Source organism: Giraffa tippelskirchi, chromosome 11 (assembly GCF_054371585.1).
Source record: "Giraffa tippelskirchi isolate mGirTip1 chromosome 11, T2T-mGirTip1v1.2.pri, whole genome shotgun sequence".
In the NCBI taxonomy this organism is placed as follows: domain Eukaryota; kingdom Metazoa; phylum Chordata; class Mammalia; order Artiodactyla; family Giraffidae; genus Giraffa; species Giraffa tippelskirchi.
Window position 1 is genome coordinate 113,957,562 of NC_137285.1, and position 23,839 is coordinate 113,981,400.

The window sequence follows — 23,839 nt, forward strand, 5'->3', positions numbered from 1 at the left end:
AAATGTATTTGGAGCCTGAACCACAACTAATAAAATTATATGTAACAAAAACAAAACTTTTAGAAACATAATAAATAAATTATTTGAACAAGAAAAGAATTGGGAACTCTTGGTTTTTCAGTTCATGATTGAAAATTCTTGATTTTCAGATCAGTTCATCAGTTCATGTGGAAAAATCCTAACCCTTCACCAAATATAAACTGAATATGAACTCACATATTAGCCAGGCTATTAAAAAAATCAAATGCAGTGTTAGGATACATTATTAGAAGCAAAATACCTAAAATATAGGAGGTGAAATCCATAGCACTCTGCATTGTTTGAAGTACTTCTAAAGTATTATCCTCAGTCTTGAGGGGTATATTGATAAACCAGGGTTTGTTATTCTATTTTTACCTTTTTCTGCCTATTAAAAAAACACAAGTTCACTAAAATTTCAAAGATGTGAAAAATACAAAAATCATGTGCAATCCCATGAGCTAGAAACAGTATTTCTTTCTGGCTTTTTTAAAAACTGTGTGTCATGTTTCCACAATTGAAATTGTACCATATATGTAATTTTATATCCTGTCTTCTATTTCTTTACATAACATTATATCAAATAGTTTATCACAACTGAGTAAACATTTTGGCCCTGGAATAAGGTAAGTTGACATTAGAATCTTTGTTCCACCACTTAACTACCCAGTTTGACCTAAGATAAATCACTTAACCTTAGTTTCTGTGTCTATTAATAAAGAATCCTCTTGCAATGCAGGAGACCTGGGTTCAATCCCTGTGTTGGGAAGATCCCCTAGAGAGGGGAACGGCTACCCACTCCAGTATTCTGGCCTGGATAGCAAACATGGACAGAGGAGCCTGGCGGGCTGCAGTCCTTGGGGTGTCGCAAAGAGTCAGACATGACTGAGTGACTTTCACTTTCACTTTTCTGGGACTTCCCTGGTGGCTCAGACGGTAAAAGTGTCTGCCTACAATGCAGGAGACCCAGGTTCGATCCCTGGGTCAGGAAGATCCCCTGGAGAAGGAAATGGCAACCCACTCCAGTATTCTTGCCTGGAAAATCCCATGGATGGAGGAGCCTGGCAGGCTACAGTCCATGTGGGGTCGCAAAGAGTCAGACATCACGGAGCGACTATCACTTTCACTTTTCAGGGACAATAATGGCACCATTTCAGAGAGTTTGCTGTTGATTCACTTTGCTGCATACCTGAAACTAATACAACATGGTAAATCACCTATAATAAAAATTCTTGAAAAGGGTTTGCTATTCATGTTTGCTATCATAATCATCATCATCAAAATATTTTTATAAACAACTCTTTGCATTTCTATTTGAAATCAGTTTTCTCCTTTTTCCAAAACTGATTTCTAGTTTAATGTAAAGACAAAATTAGTTTGAAATTAAAAAATTCTTTTCTTTAAAGAAATCTTTTTGAAAACATATAAATAAAGAAAAACAGTTGCTTAGTATTTTATATAATAGAATCTTACTAGTTTCTTACATATCTGTTGTTGCTGTTTTTTGGCCATGCCACATGGCTTGCGGCATCTTAGTTCCCCAATCAGGGTTCAAACCCAGGTCCATTGCAGTGAAAGAGCTGAGTCCTAACCACTGGACCACCAGGGAATTCCCATTGTGTGTCAGTTTGGATTTGATCTCTATCCATTTTTTTAAGAAACAAATGCATTTAAATAGCTTTAAATCCTGAAATCCTAAGAGAAGATGTACTGCGACTAGATGATGATGTCCTTTTTCTTAAGAACAAGTAGAACTTCTCTGATCTCCCCACCAGAACTTGGCAAAGAACAAAGTCAGGTCTTGCTGATGGCCTGAAGGATCAGCCCCTTAGGATAAGACACCACAGGATTGTGTCCCTGGAGCTAAAAGAAGTGGAAATACTTCTTCATCTGCCTCTTCCTTGATTTAACATTCCCAAGAAAGTAGGTAGATAGGAAGGAGCAAGGACATTTCTGGCCCTGCAGGAAAGTCTGACCAGAGAGCACCCCTCCCCTCTCCCAGGTCTGGAGTCCTGTAGACCTCCCAGAAGGAAATACATCCAGCCCAGCAAAGGCGATGTTGGGGGCAAGGGGTGGTTTTCAGAATGAGCCTTCCCTTGTATTCCTTTTTATCTGGGAAACTCACTTATCTTGGCTCCCCTAATGGCTGGTAAAGAATCTGCCTGCAATGCAGGAGACCTGGGTTTGATCCCTGGGTTGGGAAGATCCCCTGGAGAAGCAAATGGCTACCCACTCCAGTATTCTGGCCTGGAGAATTCCATGGACTGTCTAGTCCATTGGGTCACAAAGAGTCGGACATGGCTGAGCAACATGCACTTCACTCACCAGACATCTCACCTTTCCTTCCACCTTTAGAGAACACATTTTCAACCCCTCTGTAAAGGTGAAAGTCTTCTTAGGAGCCCAACACTCTTCAAATGTTTTCCAGAACAAAGTTCCACATCTCCCTTTTCAATCATCTCGACCCTTCCCTTGACCATCATGCAAGCCTTAATGTTAATTAGAATGAATATTTGCTGATGCTTGCTAATGATTGCAGCAGCCTGCTGTAATAGATCAATGGGCAACATACAAGTAAAAGATTATATTGTGTCAGCTTCCTTTGATGTCAACTTTCATATGTTCCATCTCTACTTCTAGCCTACCCATCAAATGCAAAACCTTACACTGTAGTCTGGAAGTTGTATATAGTCAGGCCTCCTCTCGTATTTCCAACTCTATTGGACTCTACTGATTGTCTCATTCTCTAAACTACAGGCTCAGCAAGGCTTAATTTTTTCAAAAAATGCCACTGCACTCCTTTTTTTTTCCTTTTTGGGAGAATGGGAATATCTTAATACTCGGATCTTGTTAGGCAAAAGTGCATGAGTGAATGCTCAGTTGTGTCCAACTTGTTGTGACCCCATGGACTACCAAGCTCCTCTGTCCATGGGATTTTCCAGGCAAGAACACTAGAGTGGGTTGTCATTTCCTTCTCCAGGGGATCTTCCTGATCCAGGGATCAAACCCGCGTCTCCTGCATCTCCTGTATTGGCAGGCAGATTCTTTACCACTGAGCCACCTAGGATGCCCATTAGGCAAAAGTACAAGAATTCAGATAGGTTTAGGAGGATGTATGTGGACATTGAGTAGCTAAAGGAAAGACCGTGACAATTACTAAGCCATCATACTATCCTATTTAGCATGTATTATTATATATATTACTGTTATTATTACTTGAGTTTCACACTCAGTTTTCTACACTAGGGTGGGGACTGTGCAAGCCACATTTCTTCTTTGTCAACTGGCTCCATGTTAGATCCTGCCAATGGAGGGTGCTGCCAATGGAGGATGCTGCCAATGGAGAAATTGGAAGGACTTGTTCATTCCTGTTTGTCTGCTGGTATTCCTGTTGGATACTGCTGTACTTCTAATAAAATACCAACTCTTTACTGTGGCCTGCAAGGCCCTCTGTGATTTGGCTCCTGTCCACCTTAACAACCTCATGTGGTTCTGCTCTTCCCAATACTCTTTGGTCATGTTGGTCCCCTTTCAGTCTCCTTAAATACACAGACCCTTCCTTGCCTATCCCCTTCATCTTTTAGGAGACTGACCCAGGCAGAGCCATATATATATATTTGTTTAGGCATGCACAGTCCAGTCCTAGCACATAAGAGGCACACAGTAAAAATATGGAACATTAAATATAAAATCAGTTTTCTTAAGGTGACCACAAGAATTCTAGCCACATATCCCAAGAAAAGATAGAGAGAAAAGGCAGAGATGTAGGAGATATGGGATTTTAAGAATTAACCAAAGAAAGCCAAGTTTCTCCTACACTTCTCTGCCAAAAGAGGGTTGAATGTTTTGGCGAACAGTTTGTAGGTGATTCTGAAAAAAGAGGAACCAACAAAAACATTTTAAAAAATGACACACTATACTGTCAGTGAGGGAAGAAAGTTGGTGAGGTCTCTTCTATTTGACTCTCTGTCTCTTTCTTCTTCATCTTCCATTCACATCACCTTATGACCTCTATATTCCCATAAGCCATGTCAATTTGGTATTTATACTTTTATATTCTTATCCACATTTATATCTTCATATTCAGATAGACATACATATATACAAGGCCATACATTTTGGTCATTCATTCTTTGGTATAAGAATTATATCAGTGTTATATATGTGTCTGATTTTCTTGCATAAAACACTTTGTGGAAATTCCTCCAAGTCAAGCTCTATAGCTTGGTATAGCTTCAATTAATTCTTTTGCATAACTGCATGATATTCTATGGCGAGGACATACCATTACCTATTCAACAATTTTCCTAGTTGATAGACACTCATTCTTTCAAATGTTTTATTGTGGAAAAATTTGAGCATATACAAATCAAAAGAGACTAGAATAACAGATTCCATCACCTAGTTTTCATACTTACAATTCAGAGCCAACCTTGTTTCATTTTTATACCCATTCACTTCACTGTCTTCGCCCCCGTGGAATATTTTGAAGCAAATTCCAGACATTGTATTATCTCATTGTGGGCATTCATTTTATCTATGAACTTTTGCCACTAGAAGTGATGCTGCATTAAAGATCTTCATGGATCTATTCTAAGGTCCTATCATTTTATTTCTTCAGGATAGATTTTTAGGAATGGGTTTACCAGACAATACCGTAAGTATTTTTAGTTTTAATGACAGATTCACTTCCCAGAATTCTAGAAATTATGTATTAGGGCATGAATCCAACTTTACCAACTCTTCTGTAACCACTTGAAGGAAGGACTATAGTTTATGCTTTTTGTGTACTTAATATGTGGCATAGAACTTGTCAAACTGAGACAAATGACATTAATTTTCTGTTTTAAAGCACACCACAAAAATCTTTCAATGAAAATGCAATAATCAGTTATGAGACATTGGTTATGGTCTCTTAATGCTTTTGAGACTATTTCTTTTCCCTGTAGAGATACGAGGATAAAGTGGAATAATTTATGTAAGAGAACCATGAAAGCTGAAAAGTGCTGGGGATGGGGATCGACTAGGGCTTTTCTGTTGTTGTCATTGCTATTTTACTGTAAATTTTTTAGAATTGTTTTTTAGAATTTCTAAATTTTCTAGGAATTGTTTCTAAAATTTAGAATTTCTAAATATGTAGAATTGTTTTTTGCTTGGCATGAGTGTCTTGACAAATAACTTTTCCATACAGTTGAGTGTCTTCTGCCCAGACCCCCAGGAGTGTACTCTCTGGTCATCTCCTCATACTGTGTGCTCGGCTCAGGCAGTGGGCAATACAGATGCATAAAGATCCTTGAGGAATCCAAGCTGGAAAGGAAGAAACTGTCACTGTTTGCAGATGACATGATAGTTTCCATAGAAAATCCTAAAAACACTACTAGAGCTCATCAATGAATTTGGTAAAGTTGCAGTATACAAAATTAATATAAGAAATCTGTTGCACTTCTATATACCAACAAGGAACTATCAGAAAGAGATTTTTAAGGAAACAATCACATTTACTATCTCATCAGAAGAATAAAATACCTAGGAATAAACCTCCATAAGGAGGTAAAGGGGCTTCCCAGGTGGTTCAGATGGTAAAGAATCTGCCTGCAACGCAGAAGACCCAGGTTTGATTCCTGGGTTGGGAAGATCCCCTGGAGAAGAGAATGGCAACCCACTTGAGGATTCTTGCCTGAAGAATTCCAAGGACAGAGGAGCCTGGCAGGCTACAGTCTATCAGGTTGCAAAGAGTTGGACATGACTGAGCAACTAACACACTTTTCAACAAGGAGGTAAAAGACCAGTATTCAGAAAACTGTTAGACACTGATGAAAGAAACTGAAGAAGATACAAACAGATGGAAAGATATTCCATGTTCTTGGATCGGAAAAATTATTATTGTTAAAATGGCCATACTACCCAAGGCAATCTACAGATTCAATGTAATCTCTATCAAATTACCAAGGGCATTTTTCACAGAACTAGAACAAATAACTTTTAAAGTTTGTGTGGAAACAAAACAATCTTAAGAAAGAACAGAACTGGAGGAATCACGCTTCCTGATTTCAGACTACTACAAAGCTACAGCCATCAAAACGTGTAGAGCTGGCACAAAAACAGACACATAGATCAATGGAACAGAATAAAGAGCCCAGAAATAAACCCATGTACTTACAAAAAAGGAGGCAAGAATACACAATGGAGAAAAAAGTCTCTTCAATAAGTGGTGTGGGAAAACTGGACAGCCACTTGATGTGAGGAGCACTGGAAAAGACCCTGATGCTGGGAAAGATTGAAGGCAGGAGGAGAAGGGGATGACAAAGAATGAAATGGTTGGATGGCATCACCAACTCACTGGACATGAGTTTGAGCAAACTAGGAGATAGTGAAGCACAGGGAAGCCTGGCATGCTGCAGTTCATGGGGTTGCAAAGAGTTGGACACAACCTAGTGACTGAACAACAACATTCTCTAACACTGTATACAAAAATAAACTTAAAATGGATTAAAGATCTAAATGCAAGACCCAAATCATAAAACTCCTAGAGGAAAACAGGCAGAACATTATTTGACAGAAATCTTAGCAATGTTTTTTTGGATCTGTCTCCTAAAACAAAAGGAAAATAAGCAAAAATAAACAAATGGAACCTAATTAAACTGAAAAACTTTTGCAGAGCAAAGGAATCCATAGACAAAATGGGAAGACAACTTACTGAATGGGAGAAATTATTTGCAAATGATATGACCAATAAGGGGTTAATATTCAACATATATAAGCAGCTCATCCAATGCAACATCAAAAAAAAAAAATCCAATAGAAAAATGGGCAGAAGACCTGAATAGACATTTTTCCAAAGAGGAAATGCAGATGACCAATAGGCACATGAAAGATGTGCAACATCACTAGTCATCAAGGAAATGCAAGTCAAAATCACAATGAGATATCACCTCACACCTGTCAGAATGGCTATCATCAAGAAGAACAGACATGTTGGCAAGGATGTAGAGAAAAGGGAACCCTTGCACATTGTTGGTGGGAAAGTGCAGCCACTGGTGCAGCCACTACAGAAACCAGTACAGAAGTTTCTCAAAAAACTAAAAATAGAACTATCACATGATCCAACACTTCTACTCCAGGGTGTATATCTGAAAAAAACCAAAAACACTAATTTGAAAATATATGTGCACTCAATGTTCCAATGTCTTTTAGTTAAATGGGTTTCTTCACTGTTAATTATTCCTTTTTCAAATACTTTTAGAGTATCATTGTGGGCAGACTCAGGAGGGACTCAAATGGCATTTAAATTCCTGTGCTCAAGATCAAAATTGGATGTCTGCACCGGCTTCAGAGAACAACAGAGGAAATGCTCAGGTCACCCATTCCTTGCAGAAGCTTCTCAAGACACAAGACCAAGACTGGGACTGTCTTCTTTGTTGCTTTCTTGCTCTGGTAAGACTCAAGATGCCCACAGCTAACATTTGTCAACCACAGATCATGGTGAGCTGTGGTTGACCCCCAAACCTTGTATAATTCCTTAGCACTAAGGTCCAGACCCATAGTGTCTGGGTGATCCTACTCTGCCCTGCTTACTCCCCACTTTGACTGACCTTTAAGAAAGGTTCTCAGAGACAGCCTGCCTTCTCCTGTAAGTACCTGAAGTTTTCCCCTTTCAATCAGACCCTTCCTAGCCCACATAAAGACTCAGCTCCTTCAAGGAGTATGGGGAAAACTACCTAAAGTGATAGCCCTATGTAGATGTGTAAAATTTACGTGCTAGTCACTTTGAGTTTATAGAAGCAAGTGTTCCTTCTCTGGGAGAAGAAATAGGAAGGCCTGCTGTACCTTTTCCTTGAGATTAATGGCTGTGAGATGTTGCAACAGACCTGAACTCCTTCTGGGAAAGGGTGTGCTGTTTACCTTTGGAGCCTGCCAGCTTGGTGGTGAGTTAGGCTAAGGCAGGAGCCGCGCCTTTTTTGCATTGCTCCAGCCCAACACACAGCCTTGCTGGAGCATCAAGTTCCAGCCTGCAGAGCCAGAGTGGGCTGCTGGACAGAAAGAACTGTTACTTTTCATGTGGACAGTGTGGGCTTCTGTCCAGCAGGGGAACACTGTGTGTCGTTTGAGGCTTGATTCTTTAGTCTTTGCAGCTGAGCCAAATGGCAGTGCCAGGGAGAAGGCGCTGCCCTCTGGGGTATGGATGCGCTTGTCCGTCAAGGCCAAAGAGACTCCAGCTCTTGGAGTTCTAGTGAAAGGCGCTTTTCAGCCCCGGGGCATTCACATTCTGAGTGCAGCTGCAGTCTGACAGGAGACTGCCTTCCTCTGCAGTTGGAGCAAAATCTCCCACTGAACCAAATCTTTTGGAGGTTGGGGGTGGAGATGGGGTGGGAGAAGAGAAGAAAATAGCAGCTTTACATATTGTGTCCCCACTCAGAAATGGCTGGCTTATCAATAGGATAGTTTCCTGGAATTCTCTTTTTTCACTCACAAAGACAAGAATAACGATGAACAAGAAAGAAAAAAAGTAAGGAAGAAAGGGGGAAAAAAAAAAAAGAAAAACAGTACTTTTGTTCATTCTCCTCTTTGGGAAGTTAGCCCGAGCTATACACACTGTAAAGCTCTGTCTGCATTGGGCAAACACAACGGGCTGAAAGTGAATCAAACTGCTAGAACTGTGTGTGTGTGTGTGTGTGTGTGTGTGTGTGTGTGTGTGTGTGTGTGTGTGTGTGTGTAGAAAACAAAAGCAAGGTAGCAACTAGGGGCTGTGGCGTGAAGTAGGCTCTGTCAGTGGTAGGAAGGGTCAGAATCTAAGGAGGAGAAACCAGCTGACCCTTTTGGCATTCCAGTCCAAGGGACTTCAGATATTTTATGGGCTTTCACCCTCTGTGACTTCCTGGCTTTTGGCACTGCACCTGCTTCAAATTCCATGAAACTTCTTTGGCCTCCATGTTCCTAATGTTTGACCCATCAGTTCAGTTCAGTTCAGTCGCTCAGTGGTGTCTGACTGTTTGCAACCCATGAAATGCAGCATGCCAGGCCTCCCTATCCATCACCAACTGCCGGAATCTACCCAAACCCATGTCCATTGAGTCGGTGATGCCATCCAACCATCTCATCCTCTGTCGTCCCCTTCTCCTCCCACCCTCAATCTTTCCCAGCATCAGGGTCTTTTAAATGAGTCAGCTCTTCGCATCAGGTGGCTAAAGTATTGGAGCTTCAGCTTCAACTTCAGTCCTTCCAATGAACAACCAGGACTGATCTCCTTTAGGATGGACTGGTTGGATCTCCTTCCAGTCCAAGGGACTCTCAAGAGTCTTCTCCAACACCACAGTTCAAGAGCATCAATTCTTCAGTGCTCAGCTTTCTTTATAGTCCAACTCGCACATCCATACACGACTAGTGGAAAAACCATAGCCTTGACTAGACGGACCTTTGTTGGCAAAGTAATGTCTCTGCTTTTTAATATGCTGTCTAGGTTGGTCATAGCTTTCCTTCCAAGGAGTAAGCGTCTTCTAATTTCATGGCTACAATCACCATCTGCAGTGATTTTAGAGCCCCAAAAAGTAAAGTCAGCCACTGTTTCCACTGTTTCCCCATCACTGTTATGAAACTCACTCTTTGGGCCAAAGGGAGCTTGGGTTTTGTTTTGTTGAATCAATTCTGATTAAATACCTACTGTGTGCTATGAACCCTACTGGCTGAATACAAAGTTTAATGTGGAGATGGCAAATAGGTTTCAATTGCTTATACTGGTAAAGCCTGCACTGAAAGAATTGTAGGTTAAGAAGGCCAGGATTAGGACTTTCTTGGTGGTCCAGTGGTTAAGAATCCTGCCAATGCAGGGGACACAGCTTTGATCCCTGGTTGGAGAAGATTCTACCTGCTAGGGGAGTGGGAGACAACCAAGCCCGTGCACCACAACTACTGAAGGCCATGTGCCTGGAGCCCGTGCTCCACAGCAAAAGAAGCCACTGCACTGGGAAGCTTGTGCACCTCCATGAAGACTAGCCCACGCTTGCCACAACTAGAGAAAGCCCACATAGCAATGAAGACCCAGTACAGCCATAATTAATTAACTAAAAGAAAGAAAACCAGGATTAATGAACATGTCTGCTATGGGTGAGGGGCATGTTGACAGCATATTTATCCCATATTTGCCATTTCTGGCCCAGTGGTTCCCAACTCCTATATTCCACCCTAGCTTGATCCTGGCTCCGCTTGGAACACATTATATTCTGGACATAGTAGTTGACACCTGTAGCTGTTTCCTGTCCAGGAACTATTGGGAAAGAGGCATTCTTTTACCACTAGGACGGCTATGCTAGCAGTACATTAGCTGGCAGTGGCCTGCATATGAAGAGAGTGTGCTTGATAGTGAATGCAGAGAAAACCAAGGCTGAGAGATACAGAGGCTGAACAAGAGTCATAGTTTGAAGCCCTCAGTCTAGCAATTCTAGAAGCTCTCATCCAAGGGAGGGGAACAGTAGTGTACCCACAAGTGCGGTGAATTAGTTCATTCTGGAGGGGCCCCAAAGCTCGACACAAGGAGTAACCACATACAGAGAGCCAGGCGATGGTTGAAGCAAGGTGGCTGAGTTGAACAACTGACAACCAATATGGGCTTAGGGACTCATGAGTGCTTCTTGGCAGATTTTCTGAAACAGTTGGGAAAGGGAACACACCAGGACCTAACTTTCTATCATACCAGACGGATGCTTGAATGATTGCTTTTGGAGATATGAAAGAGAAGGATGATGTATAATTCTGGTCTGGGGCAGCTGAAAGTGGGTGTGCCTTCCCCTGCTCTTTCTTTCCCATGCACAGGGCAGGAGATAAAGAGCTTTGGGAAGGCAAAGCTACAGGACAGAAGCCTCTGGGTTCCTGAGTCATACTTTGGAGGAGAGCTGCTCAGAAGAGCTACTCAACCCATATCACACTGTGATGAGATGCAAACTTTGATGGCTGGACCACTGAGTATTTGAGGTTCATTTGTTACCTAAGCTTATCCTATATTGATTAATATGTTGGCAATACATCAATGTACAATAAATTGTATGTTGATTAATTATAAATGGATACATTGAAAATAAATTAATAAATTAATGTCCAGAAAGGGCTAAAAATTTCATTACTTCAGGGTTTAGAGAGGATTATCTATCTACCACCCTTCGTAAAAATCTCTACCACTTATTTGTTCATATAATGCTCATTTAGTTAGTGATAAAGCAAAGTTAAGCCAGGCCAAGAGTTTGGAGGGATGAACAGTTTCACACATGGCTTACATTGTAAATTGCTGGCAGGGTTTGGAGGCAATTTGGCAAAATTTATCAATTATTCTAAAATATTCATTCCTTTTGATCAAATAGTTCTATTTCTAGGAATCTAACCTAAGGAGACTATGAGACATGTGTCTAAAGAATAATGTACATATAGATGGACAACAGGCACATGAAAAGATGCTCAACATCACTAATTATTAGAGAAATGCAAATCAAAATTATGATGAGGTACCACCTCACACCAATCAGGATGGGCATCATTAAAAGTCTACAAATAACAGATGCTGAGAGGGTGTAGAGAAAAGGGAACCCTCTTACATCGTCGGTGAGAATGTAAATTGGTGCAGCCACTATGGAAAACAGTATGGAGTTTCCTCAACAAACTAAAAGTAGAGTTGTCATATGATCTAGCAATATTCCACTCCTGGGCATATATTTGGACAAAATTATAATTCGAAAAGATACATGCACTTCTATGTTCACAGCAACACTATTTACAATAATCAAGACATGGAAACAACCTAAATGTCCATTGATAGATGAATGGATAAAGTTGATGTGGTATATATGTATGTGCAATGGAATACTACTCAGTTATAAAAAAGAATGAAATAATGCCATTTGTAGCAACATGGATGATCTAGAGATTATCATACTAAGTGAAGTGAGAAACAAAAAGACAAATACCTGTATCACTTATATGTGGAATCTAACTATGACACAAATGCACGTATTTATGAAACAGAAACAGACCTACAACAGACAAAGAATAGATTTGTGGTTGCCAAGGGGGTAGGGGGTTGGGGAGGGATGGGCTGAGAGTCTAGGATTGGCAGATGCAACCTATTATATATAGTATAGATAAACAACAAGTGCCTACTGTATAGCATAGGGAAATATATTCGTTATCCTGTAATAAACCGTGTGCTGTGCTGTGCTTAGTCGCTCAGTCTTGTCTGACCCTTTGTGACCCCATGGATAGTAGCCCTCCAGGCTCCTCTGTCCATGGGGATTCTCCAGGCAGGAATACTGGAATGGGTTGCCATACCCTCCTCCAGGGGATCTTCCCAACCCAGGGATTGAACCTAGGTCTCCCTCATTGCAGGCAGATTCTTTCCTGCTGGAGCCACAATAAACCATAGTAGGCAAGAAAAAAAGAATAATGTACAAAGCACTTTATGATCATCATGGAAACATAAATTTTCAATAATGTCAGAATGGCATCAGGAAATGTTTATGTTAGTGAATATTAGGAAGTGAAAGTATATAAAACCCTACTTACTCTGTGTATATGTATTTAAGGAAAACCATAGAAGAAAATGCACCCAATTTAACAGTTAATAGTAATTTTTGTCTTTTTAATGGGATATTTGGGAATTTCTATTCTCTTCTGTATACTTTCCTACATTTTTCAGTTTTAGGGAATGCTGATATATTATTTTTAATAATCAAGAAAAAATTGCAAAAATCTTTATCTAAAAATGTTTGCCAGAGTGTTTCCCAACAGGTTTAAATTGTCATTGGGCTTCTCAAAGGTGAGATTGCACTTGCTGAGATATGTTCAGGAGATGGTCTTTACCTAGGCTTCTAAGTGTAGCCCTTATCTGATAACCACTAAATGGTTCATCAGAAAAGCCGCAGGGCCTCTAGCGAGTTTCTGAGCATGCAATAAAGGCAGTAATCTAATCAGAGTAAATGATTTCTGCAAGTTGGGGAGAATTTTGCAAGTGATGCTCACCCCACCTAACCTCTGCTGCAGAAAGAGAGAGGGCAAGGAAAGAGCTCAGGGGAAAGTTGGGGTGAGGAAGATGGGGTGAAGGGCAAGAATAAGAGGAAGAATGCACAAGAAAGAGAAAGAACATGAAGGCAACAGATTTTTGAGGAGAAAATATTACTTCTAGCATTGCAGACAGATGTCAATAGGGGATTTGCAACAGAATAATCAGAGTGTTGAATTACAAGTAGAAGACGTTTGAATAATTTAAATGACAAGACGAAGATGTTTCTGTAATTATTACAAAAGCCCTGGTATCTAGAGATATGCATTCTGATGTAATGAACCCAGATTAGAATTACAAATAATAATATATACTTTTAAAAGAGATGAGCATTTGAGCAATCAAGTACAACCAAAAATGAAGATATTTCCCTCCCCCTAAACAGGAAGAGTTGAATATTAACATCACATCAGTGTTGATGGGTTTTCATGACTTGTTTTAGTGTTCCCCTCTGGCTCCAGAGATGCAAATGCAAATATTTGATAGAGAAAAAACTGGGTGTGGGCCTTCTCCATTCTTAACATATTTAGTAGAGCAATGTGAATTGGAGCAGTGGATGAAACACACGAAGTTAACTGCTTCATCCAGCCTCATTCATTCTTTCATTCATTCACTCAATCATTTAGCCTGTGTGTGCCAAAAATCAACCAAAAAGTGCCAGGCACTGGAGACATAGAGATGAATCCGTTCTCCATTTTCAATGAGCCCAGAATCTAATGAGGAAGGCAGCCACGCAAATAAACCAATGATAACACACGGCAAGAAGTGCCATAATGACAGGAATGTACAAAGGATAGAGCACACACCCTTAATGGGATAATGTATTCATAAAACTGTAGGAGGTTCCAGGTCAAGTGAGTAGGAAGGGGATTTGAGATGATGACAGGAGCATGCCATGCAAAATCAGAGAGGTGAAAGGCAGGGCATGTTTGGGGGACCAAGAGGTATTTGATGAGGCTGAAGCTTGGATGTGGAGAGTAGCAGCCTATGAATCTGAAGCTAGATGGAGAATGACCTCTTGCATGCAATATCACCTCTCAATCTTGGCTCAGCATTGCTTGGGGAGTTTTAAATACTGAGTCTGGGTCCCACCCAGGACTCTGATTTAATTGATTCATTGAGTGGTTTGGCTAGTGGGACAACAAAAAACTCTACAGGTGACTCTAATGTGCAGCCAGGGTTGAGAACCATTGCTCGAGGGGAAAGAAAGTCTTTAAATAATCCAATCAATTAATATTTCATAATATTACTTTGGCATCATTTTGGAGGCCAGAGACTAATGACAGTGAGGCACATTACAGTTCAAGCACAAATGTCCACGAAAGAGAAGGTGAAGGTCTTAAACAAGACATTGTCCATAGGGAAGGAGGGAAGGAACAGGTTTGAAAGAACAGGGAGGGAGAATTGGTGGGTTGGGTCGAGGAGGCAGGAACAAAACCAGATACTCCAATTTCTTGGTGAATGCTGGTATGTTCACTGAGATATGGAACCCAGGAGAGGAAAGAGGCCTGGTGCATGATTAAGGCATTTGGAAAGCAAAAGTGAAGATGGTAGGTTCAATTAGTTGCTTGTTGAGTTTGAGCCATTTGTCTAAGTTTCCAACTTTCAAGGTCCAGGCATCACTTTACAGGCTTTTCCAGTTATGTGCATACCATGGATCAGATTGTTCAGTATCCATTCCAATTTTCCTCCAGATGCTTTCTGACAATGCAGAGGCTGCACAGAAAAAAAAAAGCCTATATTTGCCATATAGCTAGGGTTCTGCATGAGATTTAGGTTCCAGGTAGCACAGTGGTAAAGAACCCACCTGCCATTGCAGGAGATGCAGGAGACGTAGATTTGATCCCTGGTCAGAAAGGTCCCCTAGAGAAAGAAATCTCAAACCCACTCCAGTGTTCTTGCCTGGAACATCCCATGGGCAGAGGAGCCTGGAGGGCTACAGTCCATGGGGTCACAAAGAGTTGGGTACAACTGAGCGACTGAGCACACACAGCACAATCAGAAGCATCCACGCAAGATTCAACAGATGGAGGAGAAACACGATGAGATGGAAGCCACTCTTCAAGTGGAAGTAGCTTGTTGTGCCACTTGTAGTTCTGCTGGCAAACACTCTCATGCAGGCATGTGGGACTGGGGGTTTTCTTTGCCATTTGAACAGAGTTCACAACTCTTTTCCTCTTAGACAAAAGAAAGGGGTACCTGTCACCCACCTCCCCAAATCTTACTATAGGGCTTTGCCCTGGAGTGAAAAGTCCTCTTGGATTCCAAATAACAGGACAATTTGAAATGTTTATTTCAAATTATATATAGGACGCCTCCTTTAATCAAGGCACCATTGATGTCTTATTGGGTCCTTCCCCTGCTAATATTAATACATATTTCCATTAAGAGAAATATGTGACTGTAAAAAGTAGATTTTGGTGCACATTGGAATGATATAAAATTTGGACATAGTGTCATATAGGGGTGACACTTTTCATCTAATCATTTCTCTGTCATTCCCAAGTATTGTCAAGGAATATCTTACTTCTGACAGCACAGCCCCTTAAAGTATAGCCGAGTGCAGGTGACAAGTAGTGAAAGCAGTGAGATCTGATTACCTCTCTTTCCAGTCCACTCTGCTCTTTCTCTGTTGGTCTCACCTGCAGGATTAGGATACTCAGCATTCATGAAACACATACTGGGAAATACTAACCTCCTATGAGGTGTGCCCTCTCTGCAGTTTTTCCATTTTCATTAAGGGAAGGAGCTTGGTGAGAACTCTCATTCATTGGTGTCTTATTTGCATATTTTGTATTTCAAAGAAAAGAAGGCAATAAGTTTCATGTTTGTCTTCCAAAAACCCAACAATACTTTTTTTAAAACTAAAAACAGTCTGTGAGAGGCAAGGTTTAAAATTTTTCTGTACACTTATTTAGCTTTTTTTATTTTGGTTTAACAAAATGAATATTGAATAACAAATTTAACATTTACAGACATGGTCACAGGAAATAAAAATAGATAAAATCTTAAATTTTTATACTTAACTTTGTTGCAGAAAAAGTATTGAATAATCAGTAAAAAAAAAAAAATAGACTAAAACAATATAGTAGGCTAAAATACAGTATGTAAAATGGAATGGAAATCAAAATTTGAGAAAACCACAATGTTAGATATTAGACAACCAAAGAACATTTGCATAATAAGTATTTCTTAAATGGATTATGATGGGAACTAAAGTCTATGATAGTTACATGCCACTGGATGCATTTAAAATAATTATGTCAGCTGAATTTTCAAGATTAATATTTACAATGTACCATAAACTGTTATCACTTACAGCTATTTAAGGATGAAATATTATAGCTGTCAACTTTAAAATGTGCAAATAGGTACACAGTTTTTCAAAATTCTTTTAGAAGGAATGCCAATGAAAGAGTGAAGTAAGTCAGACAAAGACAAATATCATATGATATCACTCACATGTGGAAACTAATTTTTAAAAAATGAAAAAATGAATACATTTGCAAAACAGAAACAGACTTACAGATATCAGAAACACACTTATGGTTATCAAAGGGGAAATGTAAGGGGGAGGGATAAATCCAGGAGCTTGGATGAACATACAGACACTACTATACACAAGGTAGATAACCCACCAGGACCAACTGTATAGCACTGGGAACTATACTCCATATTCTGTGATAAGCTATATGAGAAAAGAATTTGAAAAAGAATGAATACATGTATATGTATAACTAAATCACTTTGCTGTACACCTGAAACTAACACAACATTGTAAATCAATTATACTCCAATAAAATTTTTAAAAAAGAAAGAAAAGTGTGAAGGCCACTTATCCAGAGACAAATTTGGGGAGCTTCTAGATAAGGGCAGCTCTCCTCTCCTTCCTCCTCAGCTGCTCCACTCTCCCCAGCTGCATGGCTGAGCCTGAGTGAAGTCAGAGAAACTTAAACTAACTCAGCTTTAGCCGGAGAGAAATACCACTGAAAGCATCAGCCTACTGCTGAGGGCTCATGTTCAAATACTTCCCGAACTAAAACAGGCGAGACTTCAGGTCCTTGGCTGGTTGCATTATTTATGCCTACGATCCCCTCTGTCAGGCTAATCCAGACTTGACAAAAATTTAAAGTGTGGGCATGTCTTGCTGGGATGCGTCACACACATGTCACTCCACCATTTACACACGGCTGACTTTACAGTCATTTACAACTTATTGTTACAAGCAGGAACACGCTAGTTTGGGTAGTAATTGCTATTTGGATAAGTGTTCAGGGTTTATGAACAGTTGCACATAATGGAGAATGTGAAAAGCGGGTCATTGACACGCTTTTCTTCACCTTTCTTCTCATATTAGTCGCCTCTTGAAGTCTCCCTACTTGACCTGCACACTTCAGGCCACATCTGGCTTTTGGAAATGAAAAGGTTTTGAAAAGCCAGGAGGTTTTACTCACTAAAGGGATTGGAGTGGTCTTCATGAGACTTCTCGCCTCAAATCGTCTGTCTGTCCATGATTTAGAAACCCACTGAGATCCTGCCATCTCCAGGTCTTTGTTAAGGAGCCAAAGCACCGCAGGCAGCTTCCCCAGGAGTCGGCGCCTTGGCAACGCCCTGGTTTGAACATGATTTTAATAGCGACTAATTCCCTCGGCTGTGGCACTGCTGCAAATGGCTCATCGCTTTACAGGCAAGTTTCAACAGTCGCATAACCAGATGAGAATATTTTCCCGAACAATAACGTGTGGTAGAAAACAGCTAAGGCATGTCAGGGGGACAGCTGTGAGGCTGGTAGCACAATGGAAGGTGGGATGAATTATCTATGTTCTGGGGTGATTACTTATTTAAATCTTTAATAGTTCCTGAAGGGAAGGGGGTTGTTTGCAACTACATACCGATTATTTTCAGTATGTTTGTGATGTCCAAGAGGGAGTCTGTACTCAGGGACAACGGCTGCCAGTGAAGTGGGTGTAGATTGTTAGAAGTTATGCCTCAGTTCCAACCCAGGCTTGGAGGGAGGGAAAAGTCACTGTTTAGAAATGCTGCTGGACCCACACCAGCCTGAAGCAGCAAATTCGTACTTTGTTTTCGATGTGCCATGACCCCATCCTCCTCATTCCCTCCCACCCACACAGTGGGCCATCAGAAATCCCATTGCTTCATCTCTTTGGTGCTCTGTTCCTGCAAGATCCTGCTCCGTGAAGGGGGTGAGTGGCATGTGCATGCTCAGTCGCTCAACTGCGTCGGACTCTTTGCGATCCCATGGACTGTAACTACACCCCCAGGATCCCCGTCCATGGGGTTTTTCAGGCCAGAGTACTGGAGCAGGTTGCCACTTCCTCCTCCAGGAGATCCTCCCAACCCAGGAACTGAACCCGCATCTTCAGCATCTCCTGCGTCGATAGGAAGATTCTTTACCACTAAGTCACCTGAGAAGCCCAGGAGTGAGTGGTAGGAGGGTACCAGTGAATGGTGTACCCGATGTTGGGATGATAGTCTCTCTGATGTCTACCTCTAAAGCATGTGGCATTATTCAAACGTCTGTCATTTGCCAATTATCAACTAACTCACCAATTCATTTAAATTCACAACGTTTCTAGTTGGAAGTCCAGCTTAGGCTACCTCTGATAATACGAAACCTCAGATGACTTGTAGGAATTGGTACTTGCAGAAAGGCCACCTTATTTCATTCTTTTCCAATGATAGTTATTGCTCCTTCAAAATCTGCTTTGTGGAAGGTTCTTTAAGCAGATTAGTGTGAATTCTCATCTTTGGATTATCAAGCAAATAGTCTTATTTCCTTTTTTCCAGGCGTTAAGAGCTGAGACTCAAAAAAAATGGCTGAATTGTCTCCAAGTGAGTGGCTTCTATGGAGTAGAACTCAGTCTGTCTGACTCTTGAGTCTAGGTCCTTTTGACTACGTTTGCTGTTGCAACTCTGCTTTCCCTGAGCTTGAGTGATTAGTCCACAGATCTGACCATGTTGCCTTGTGATTTTGTAGACTTTTGCATCTCTGAGTTTTTCCAACAATAGAGCCTTTTTTATCTTAGAATCCATGGGAAGGTAGTGGCTCTAGGCTACAACTTCTCTCAGTTGCCCTTCTCTGGAATTTTCTAGTTTTGCTAAGTTTTTCTCGGATTTTAATGGCCAGGCCTGAAACTAGTGCTCCAGAGGCCAAAGTCCTTTTGTTTAGTACTAGGATAAACAGCCATTTCTTGCTTGGTTTTTGATTCCCAATATTGACCACAAAACTCCAAAATTTTTGAGCTTCAAAGAAGCTTAAGAGTCACCTATCCCAGTGATGCTCAAACTTTAGGGTGCATCAGAATCACTAGCAGGGCTTGCGTATTAGTTATCTACTGCTGCAGAACAAATCACTCCAAACTTAGCAGCTTGCAATAACAAAAATTTTATTATCTCAGGAATCCAGTAGTGGCTTAGCAGAGTGGTCCTGGCTCAAAGTCTGTGATGAGACTGCAGTCAAGGTGTTTGCTGAGGCTGCATTAATCTGAAGGCTTGACTGGGGCTGGATGATCTGCTTCTAAAAAGATTTATATATCTGGAGGTGAAGTCTCTTCCTCACCAGGTGGACCTCTCTATAAAGCTGTATAAATGTCCTAAAAACCTGGCATCTGCCTTTCTTAAAGCCAGTGATCCAAGAAAGATCAAGAGAATAGCCAAGAGGAAGCCATAGTGTGTTTTGAAATATAATCTTGTAGGAGGCATATCATCATTTCTGAAGTATTTTAGTCATCAGAGAGACTAATTCTGGTTCAAGGTTGAACAGGGTTACACAAAGGTGTGAATTCCAGGAAGTGAGAATCACTGGGGACCATCTTGGAGTCTGGATAATACAACTTGTTGAAACACACATTTCTAGGCCCCATCCTTAGAGTTTCTGATTCAGTAGCTTTGGAGTGGGGCCCAAGAATTTTCCAACAAGTTCCCTGCGGATGGTGATGCTACTCATCTAGGACACATACTTTGAGAACCACTGATCTAGTCTGATTTTATAGATGATGATACTGAGTCTCACAAAGGCAAAGAAAAATCAGGAGCAGAGAAAGTAACCAACAATGAATTACTGAATACTTATTATGCGTTAGACACTTGGCAGGAGGCGTTATATACATTTTCTTGTTTAATACCACCATTACTGTGCATTACTCACCATTTCATGAATGAGGAAACTGAAACCAAGGTTAAGGAACTTTCCCAAATTTTCATACATAGTTACTGACAGGGCCAGGTCTGGAACCCAGATGTTCTGACTCTCAAGTCAAAATCAAAATGTTTTGTCCAACCAAATAGACTTCAGTCTACTATTGTATTATAAGTGGAATTGTTTTCCATGAAAATGTATTAGCTTCATTATGATAGTTCTGTTATACAGGACTAGGAAACCAACCTGCAAATTGTACCCATGGAATTTGCAACTCATAGGCTAAAATTTAACCTTGGTTTCATTTGAAGATGTAGAGATTCAACATTCATGGTGCTAGGTCTTGTAGGACATGTCTAAGAAACACTTGTTCCAGCAGGGATCCCCGGGGGATGCTGACAACTATATCAATTACCCACAAGATGTAACCTGAATCTGTTCAGGTGCTGTACTTGTTTGCTGTTCACCGTTCCACCACAACCTCTGGTAAGTCTCTTAAAAGCCCTGTGCCTTTGGTTCACCATTTGTAAAACAGAAAAAATAATAGTTGCTTTTTTGCTGACCTCACAGAGTTATTTTGAGGTTCAAATCAAATGATGGATCTGCAAACTGTTAAGTGTCTTGCATGTAGAAGATCCTATTGTTTTACTGCATTTTCCATCCAATATCTGCTCATTTCTATTCTTTGGTTTTTATCTCTTATTCTTAAGAACAGGATGTTAAACTTTATTGAAAGCCCTTTAGGCATAAATTGAACTGATAATTTGATTTTTCTTATGTAACAAGTATTTCTCTAGGAAGCATCAGCTGTAGGCTAAGAAGTTTAAAAAATAAAAAAAGGGAAAAAGCAAACTCTTACTACCTGGAGAGTCCTGTGCTGGGTGCTTAAGTTATTTACTCCTTATAACAAGTCTATAAGAGTAGTGATATCGATATCTCCCCTAGATGTAGATGTTGAGAAAAAAAAGAGACCTAAGGTCATTGATGTAAGTAGGAGAGGCAATAACTGTTAGGTTACTCAGCACAGGACCTGGCTCATATGAATGGAAACATCATCATTCATTCAATGAATGAAAATATCTTAGCGTTGCACTGATGCTTTTATCCGTGATCATCTGGATGGGCTTGCTGGAATTAGAGTTTTGGAAAGCAAGTATGCAAGCAGGAATTACAAATCCTTTCTTCTCAGCCTGGAGCATAGTAGAAAACTTTTTCTGGTAGAGGGTCAGATTTCTATTGTTTACTATTGCTGACTTTTTCCTTCATTATGGACAATATTGGGAGCAGAGTTTCCTAGCACCGACCACTCGGTCACATTCTAGAACAGCCGGCAAGTTCAGTGGGCACTAGGAGGCAGCATGGGTTAACTAAGAACCAAAGTGCTTTGGGGGCAGGATTGTTAGACAATAAGAAAAATGAGAAAAATGCCATAAACGTAGTACATCTTGACTTCCACGAAAATATTTTGAGCCAGGTGGAGAAAAGGGAGCTGGACACACAGAGCTGCAAAAGATGGTTGAAAAGTATACCCAAGAAAATACTGATCCAGTAATATATTACAAGGCTCCACCCTTGATCCTATTCTATGCTACAGTTTTATTAGTGCCTTTGTCAAAATTGATGACCTGCATATCAAATTTGAGAAACGACGTACATCTACGTATGTCGTATGGTAGAATAAAGGTTTAAAATGAACATTAGACAAACTAAATTAAAACTTAACAACTGTTAACATAAGTTCTCTACATGGGTTCAATAAAAGCAATATCATAAAAAACAAAATGGTTTGTCTATAGCTCTTGTAATAGATGCAGTGCCATGCCGAGCTAAGTCTCTTCAGTCGTGTCCGACTCTTTGCGACCCTATGGATTATAGCCTGCCAGACTCCTCTGTCCATGGGATTCTCCAGACAAGAATATCGGAGTGGGTTGCTGTGCCCTCCTCCAGAGGATCTTCCCGACCTAGGGATCTAACCCACATTTACAGTGGCTCCTGCATTGTAGGCAGATTCTTTACTGTTGAGCCACCAGGGAAGCCCCAATCATAGATACAGGCATTTAAATTAGTCCTAACCTGGGCCACAGTTCATTTTAGTCAGTTAAGAAGGTAGGTAATTAAAGGGCTCCAGGCAATACACCTTATATGGCTCCCATAAGTATCCTTGGGCTATAATGATGGATGAGCAGAAGAAATATAGTCATACATTTTAAGCACAGCTCTATGATATCTGGAGGTGTTGGGCTACTGCATTTCCAAAGGAATATTGACACATATTCTAATATAAAAAAGGCGAAAGTTGAAAGTATTAAGAGACGTGGCACTGAACACTTCCAAAGGACCTGATACTATTCAGTCTGAAAAAGAAAAGAGTTGGAGAGAGGACATGAAAGTTATGTTCAACTGGCTTCTGGAAGGGTTAGAGCCAGTTACGAGGCAAGTGTGTAGACCATGATGACCATATTATCACCCTGGATCTACTTTTTATTGTCTTAACCTTGTCTTTTTTTTTTTGGTATCTTCTTTTTCGTTAAAAATTTTTTATTGAGATATAACATGCCTGCAGTGAATTACGTACCTGTTTGTATAAAACTTGATGGATTTTTATAATGTATTTATCTGTGTGACCCCCACCCAGATCAAAACAGATCAGAACAGGTTCCCTTGTGCCCCAAAAGTAATCACTATCCTGACCTCTATTACTAAAGATGAGGTTTATCTACAACAGAATCACATTGGATGTACTCCTGTTTAGGCTTGTGTCATCCATATTTTGGGGCAAACTTCATTCATATTGTTCGGGGAAGTGGTAGCTCATGATTTTTCATTGCTGTATAGTATTCTGTTGTATAAATACACTACAGTTTATTTATTCAGTCTACTGTTGATTGCCATACGGGTTGTTTACAACTGGAGGGTATTTTGATGTGACCTCTTCTTAGCTATATTGACATTGTTTTCTTTTGAATATCTATAACTTATTTTAGGCAATTTTTAATGCACATATCTAATGTGCTGAAGAATTAGATCTATTCCAGGCTGCTGTACAGGCTGAAATCAGCACTTGGTATATTTCCCAACATATAGTAGATGTTCAACAAATATCTGATGAAATCTGATGGATTACTGGTTAAATTGCTTAGAACCAATGAGTAGAGGGCTTTCCCAGTGGTTCAGCAGTGAAGAATCTGTCTGCAATGCAGGAGATGCAGGAAATGTGGGCTCGATCCCTGGGTTGGGAAGATCTCCTGGAGGAGGAAATGGCAACCCACTCCTACTTTCTTTTATTTTTCGTATTATCTTATTCTTCACTGACTCAATCACAACTGTCTTCCCAGTGCCTCAGTATGTGGGAACTGAGATGCTAATTTCAACAGATCCACAAAACTAAGGTTTTATAGCATATGTTTATACAGTAAAAGGTGATGATTTAAGGTACAGACAGTCATCAGATTTAGTCCAGGGAAGAACATGGAGAGGAGTGGGTATTAAATAGTGCCGTTAATAATGCAGCTTAGAGCATGGGGGAATGTCAGAGAAGGGTCAGAATTGGCTGTTATACTTGATTCTGTTAAAGAAATTAAAGAAAATTTACTGGTATATAATTGATTAACAATGTTGTCTTA

At 40.3% G+C, this 23,839-nt stretch overlaps 1 long non-coding RNA gene and 1 other non-coding gene across 2 annotated transcripts; both read left to right on the top strand.

Moving 5' to 3' along the window:
• The first annotated feature begins 936 nt into the window (after positions 1 to 936).
• TRNAC-ACA (transfer RNA cysteine (anticodon ACA)) lies at positions 937 to 1,010 on the top strand. The gene has a single exon. It is a non-coding gene; the product is annotated as a tRNA-Cys (tRNA).
• Positions 1,011 to 7,261: 6,251 nt separating this feature from the next.
• On the top strand, positions 7,262 to 11,113 carry LOC145526018 (uncharacterized). The gene is made up of 2 exons (XR_014068597.1): positions 7,262 to 7,452; positions 10,825 to 11,113. It is a non-coding gene; the product is annotated as an uncharacterized LOC145526018 (long non-coding RNA).
• The last annotated feature ends 12,726 nt before the right edge of the window (positions 11,114 to 23,839 follow it).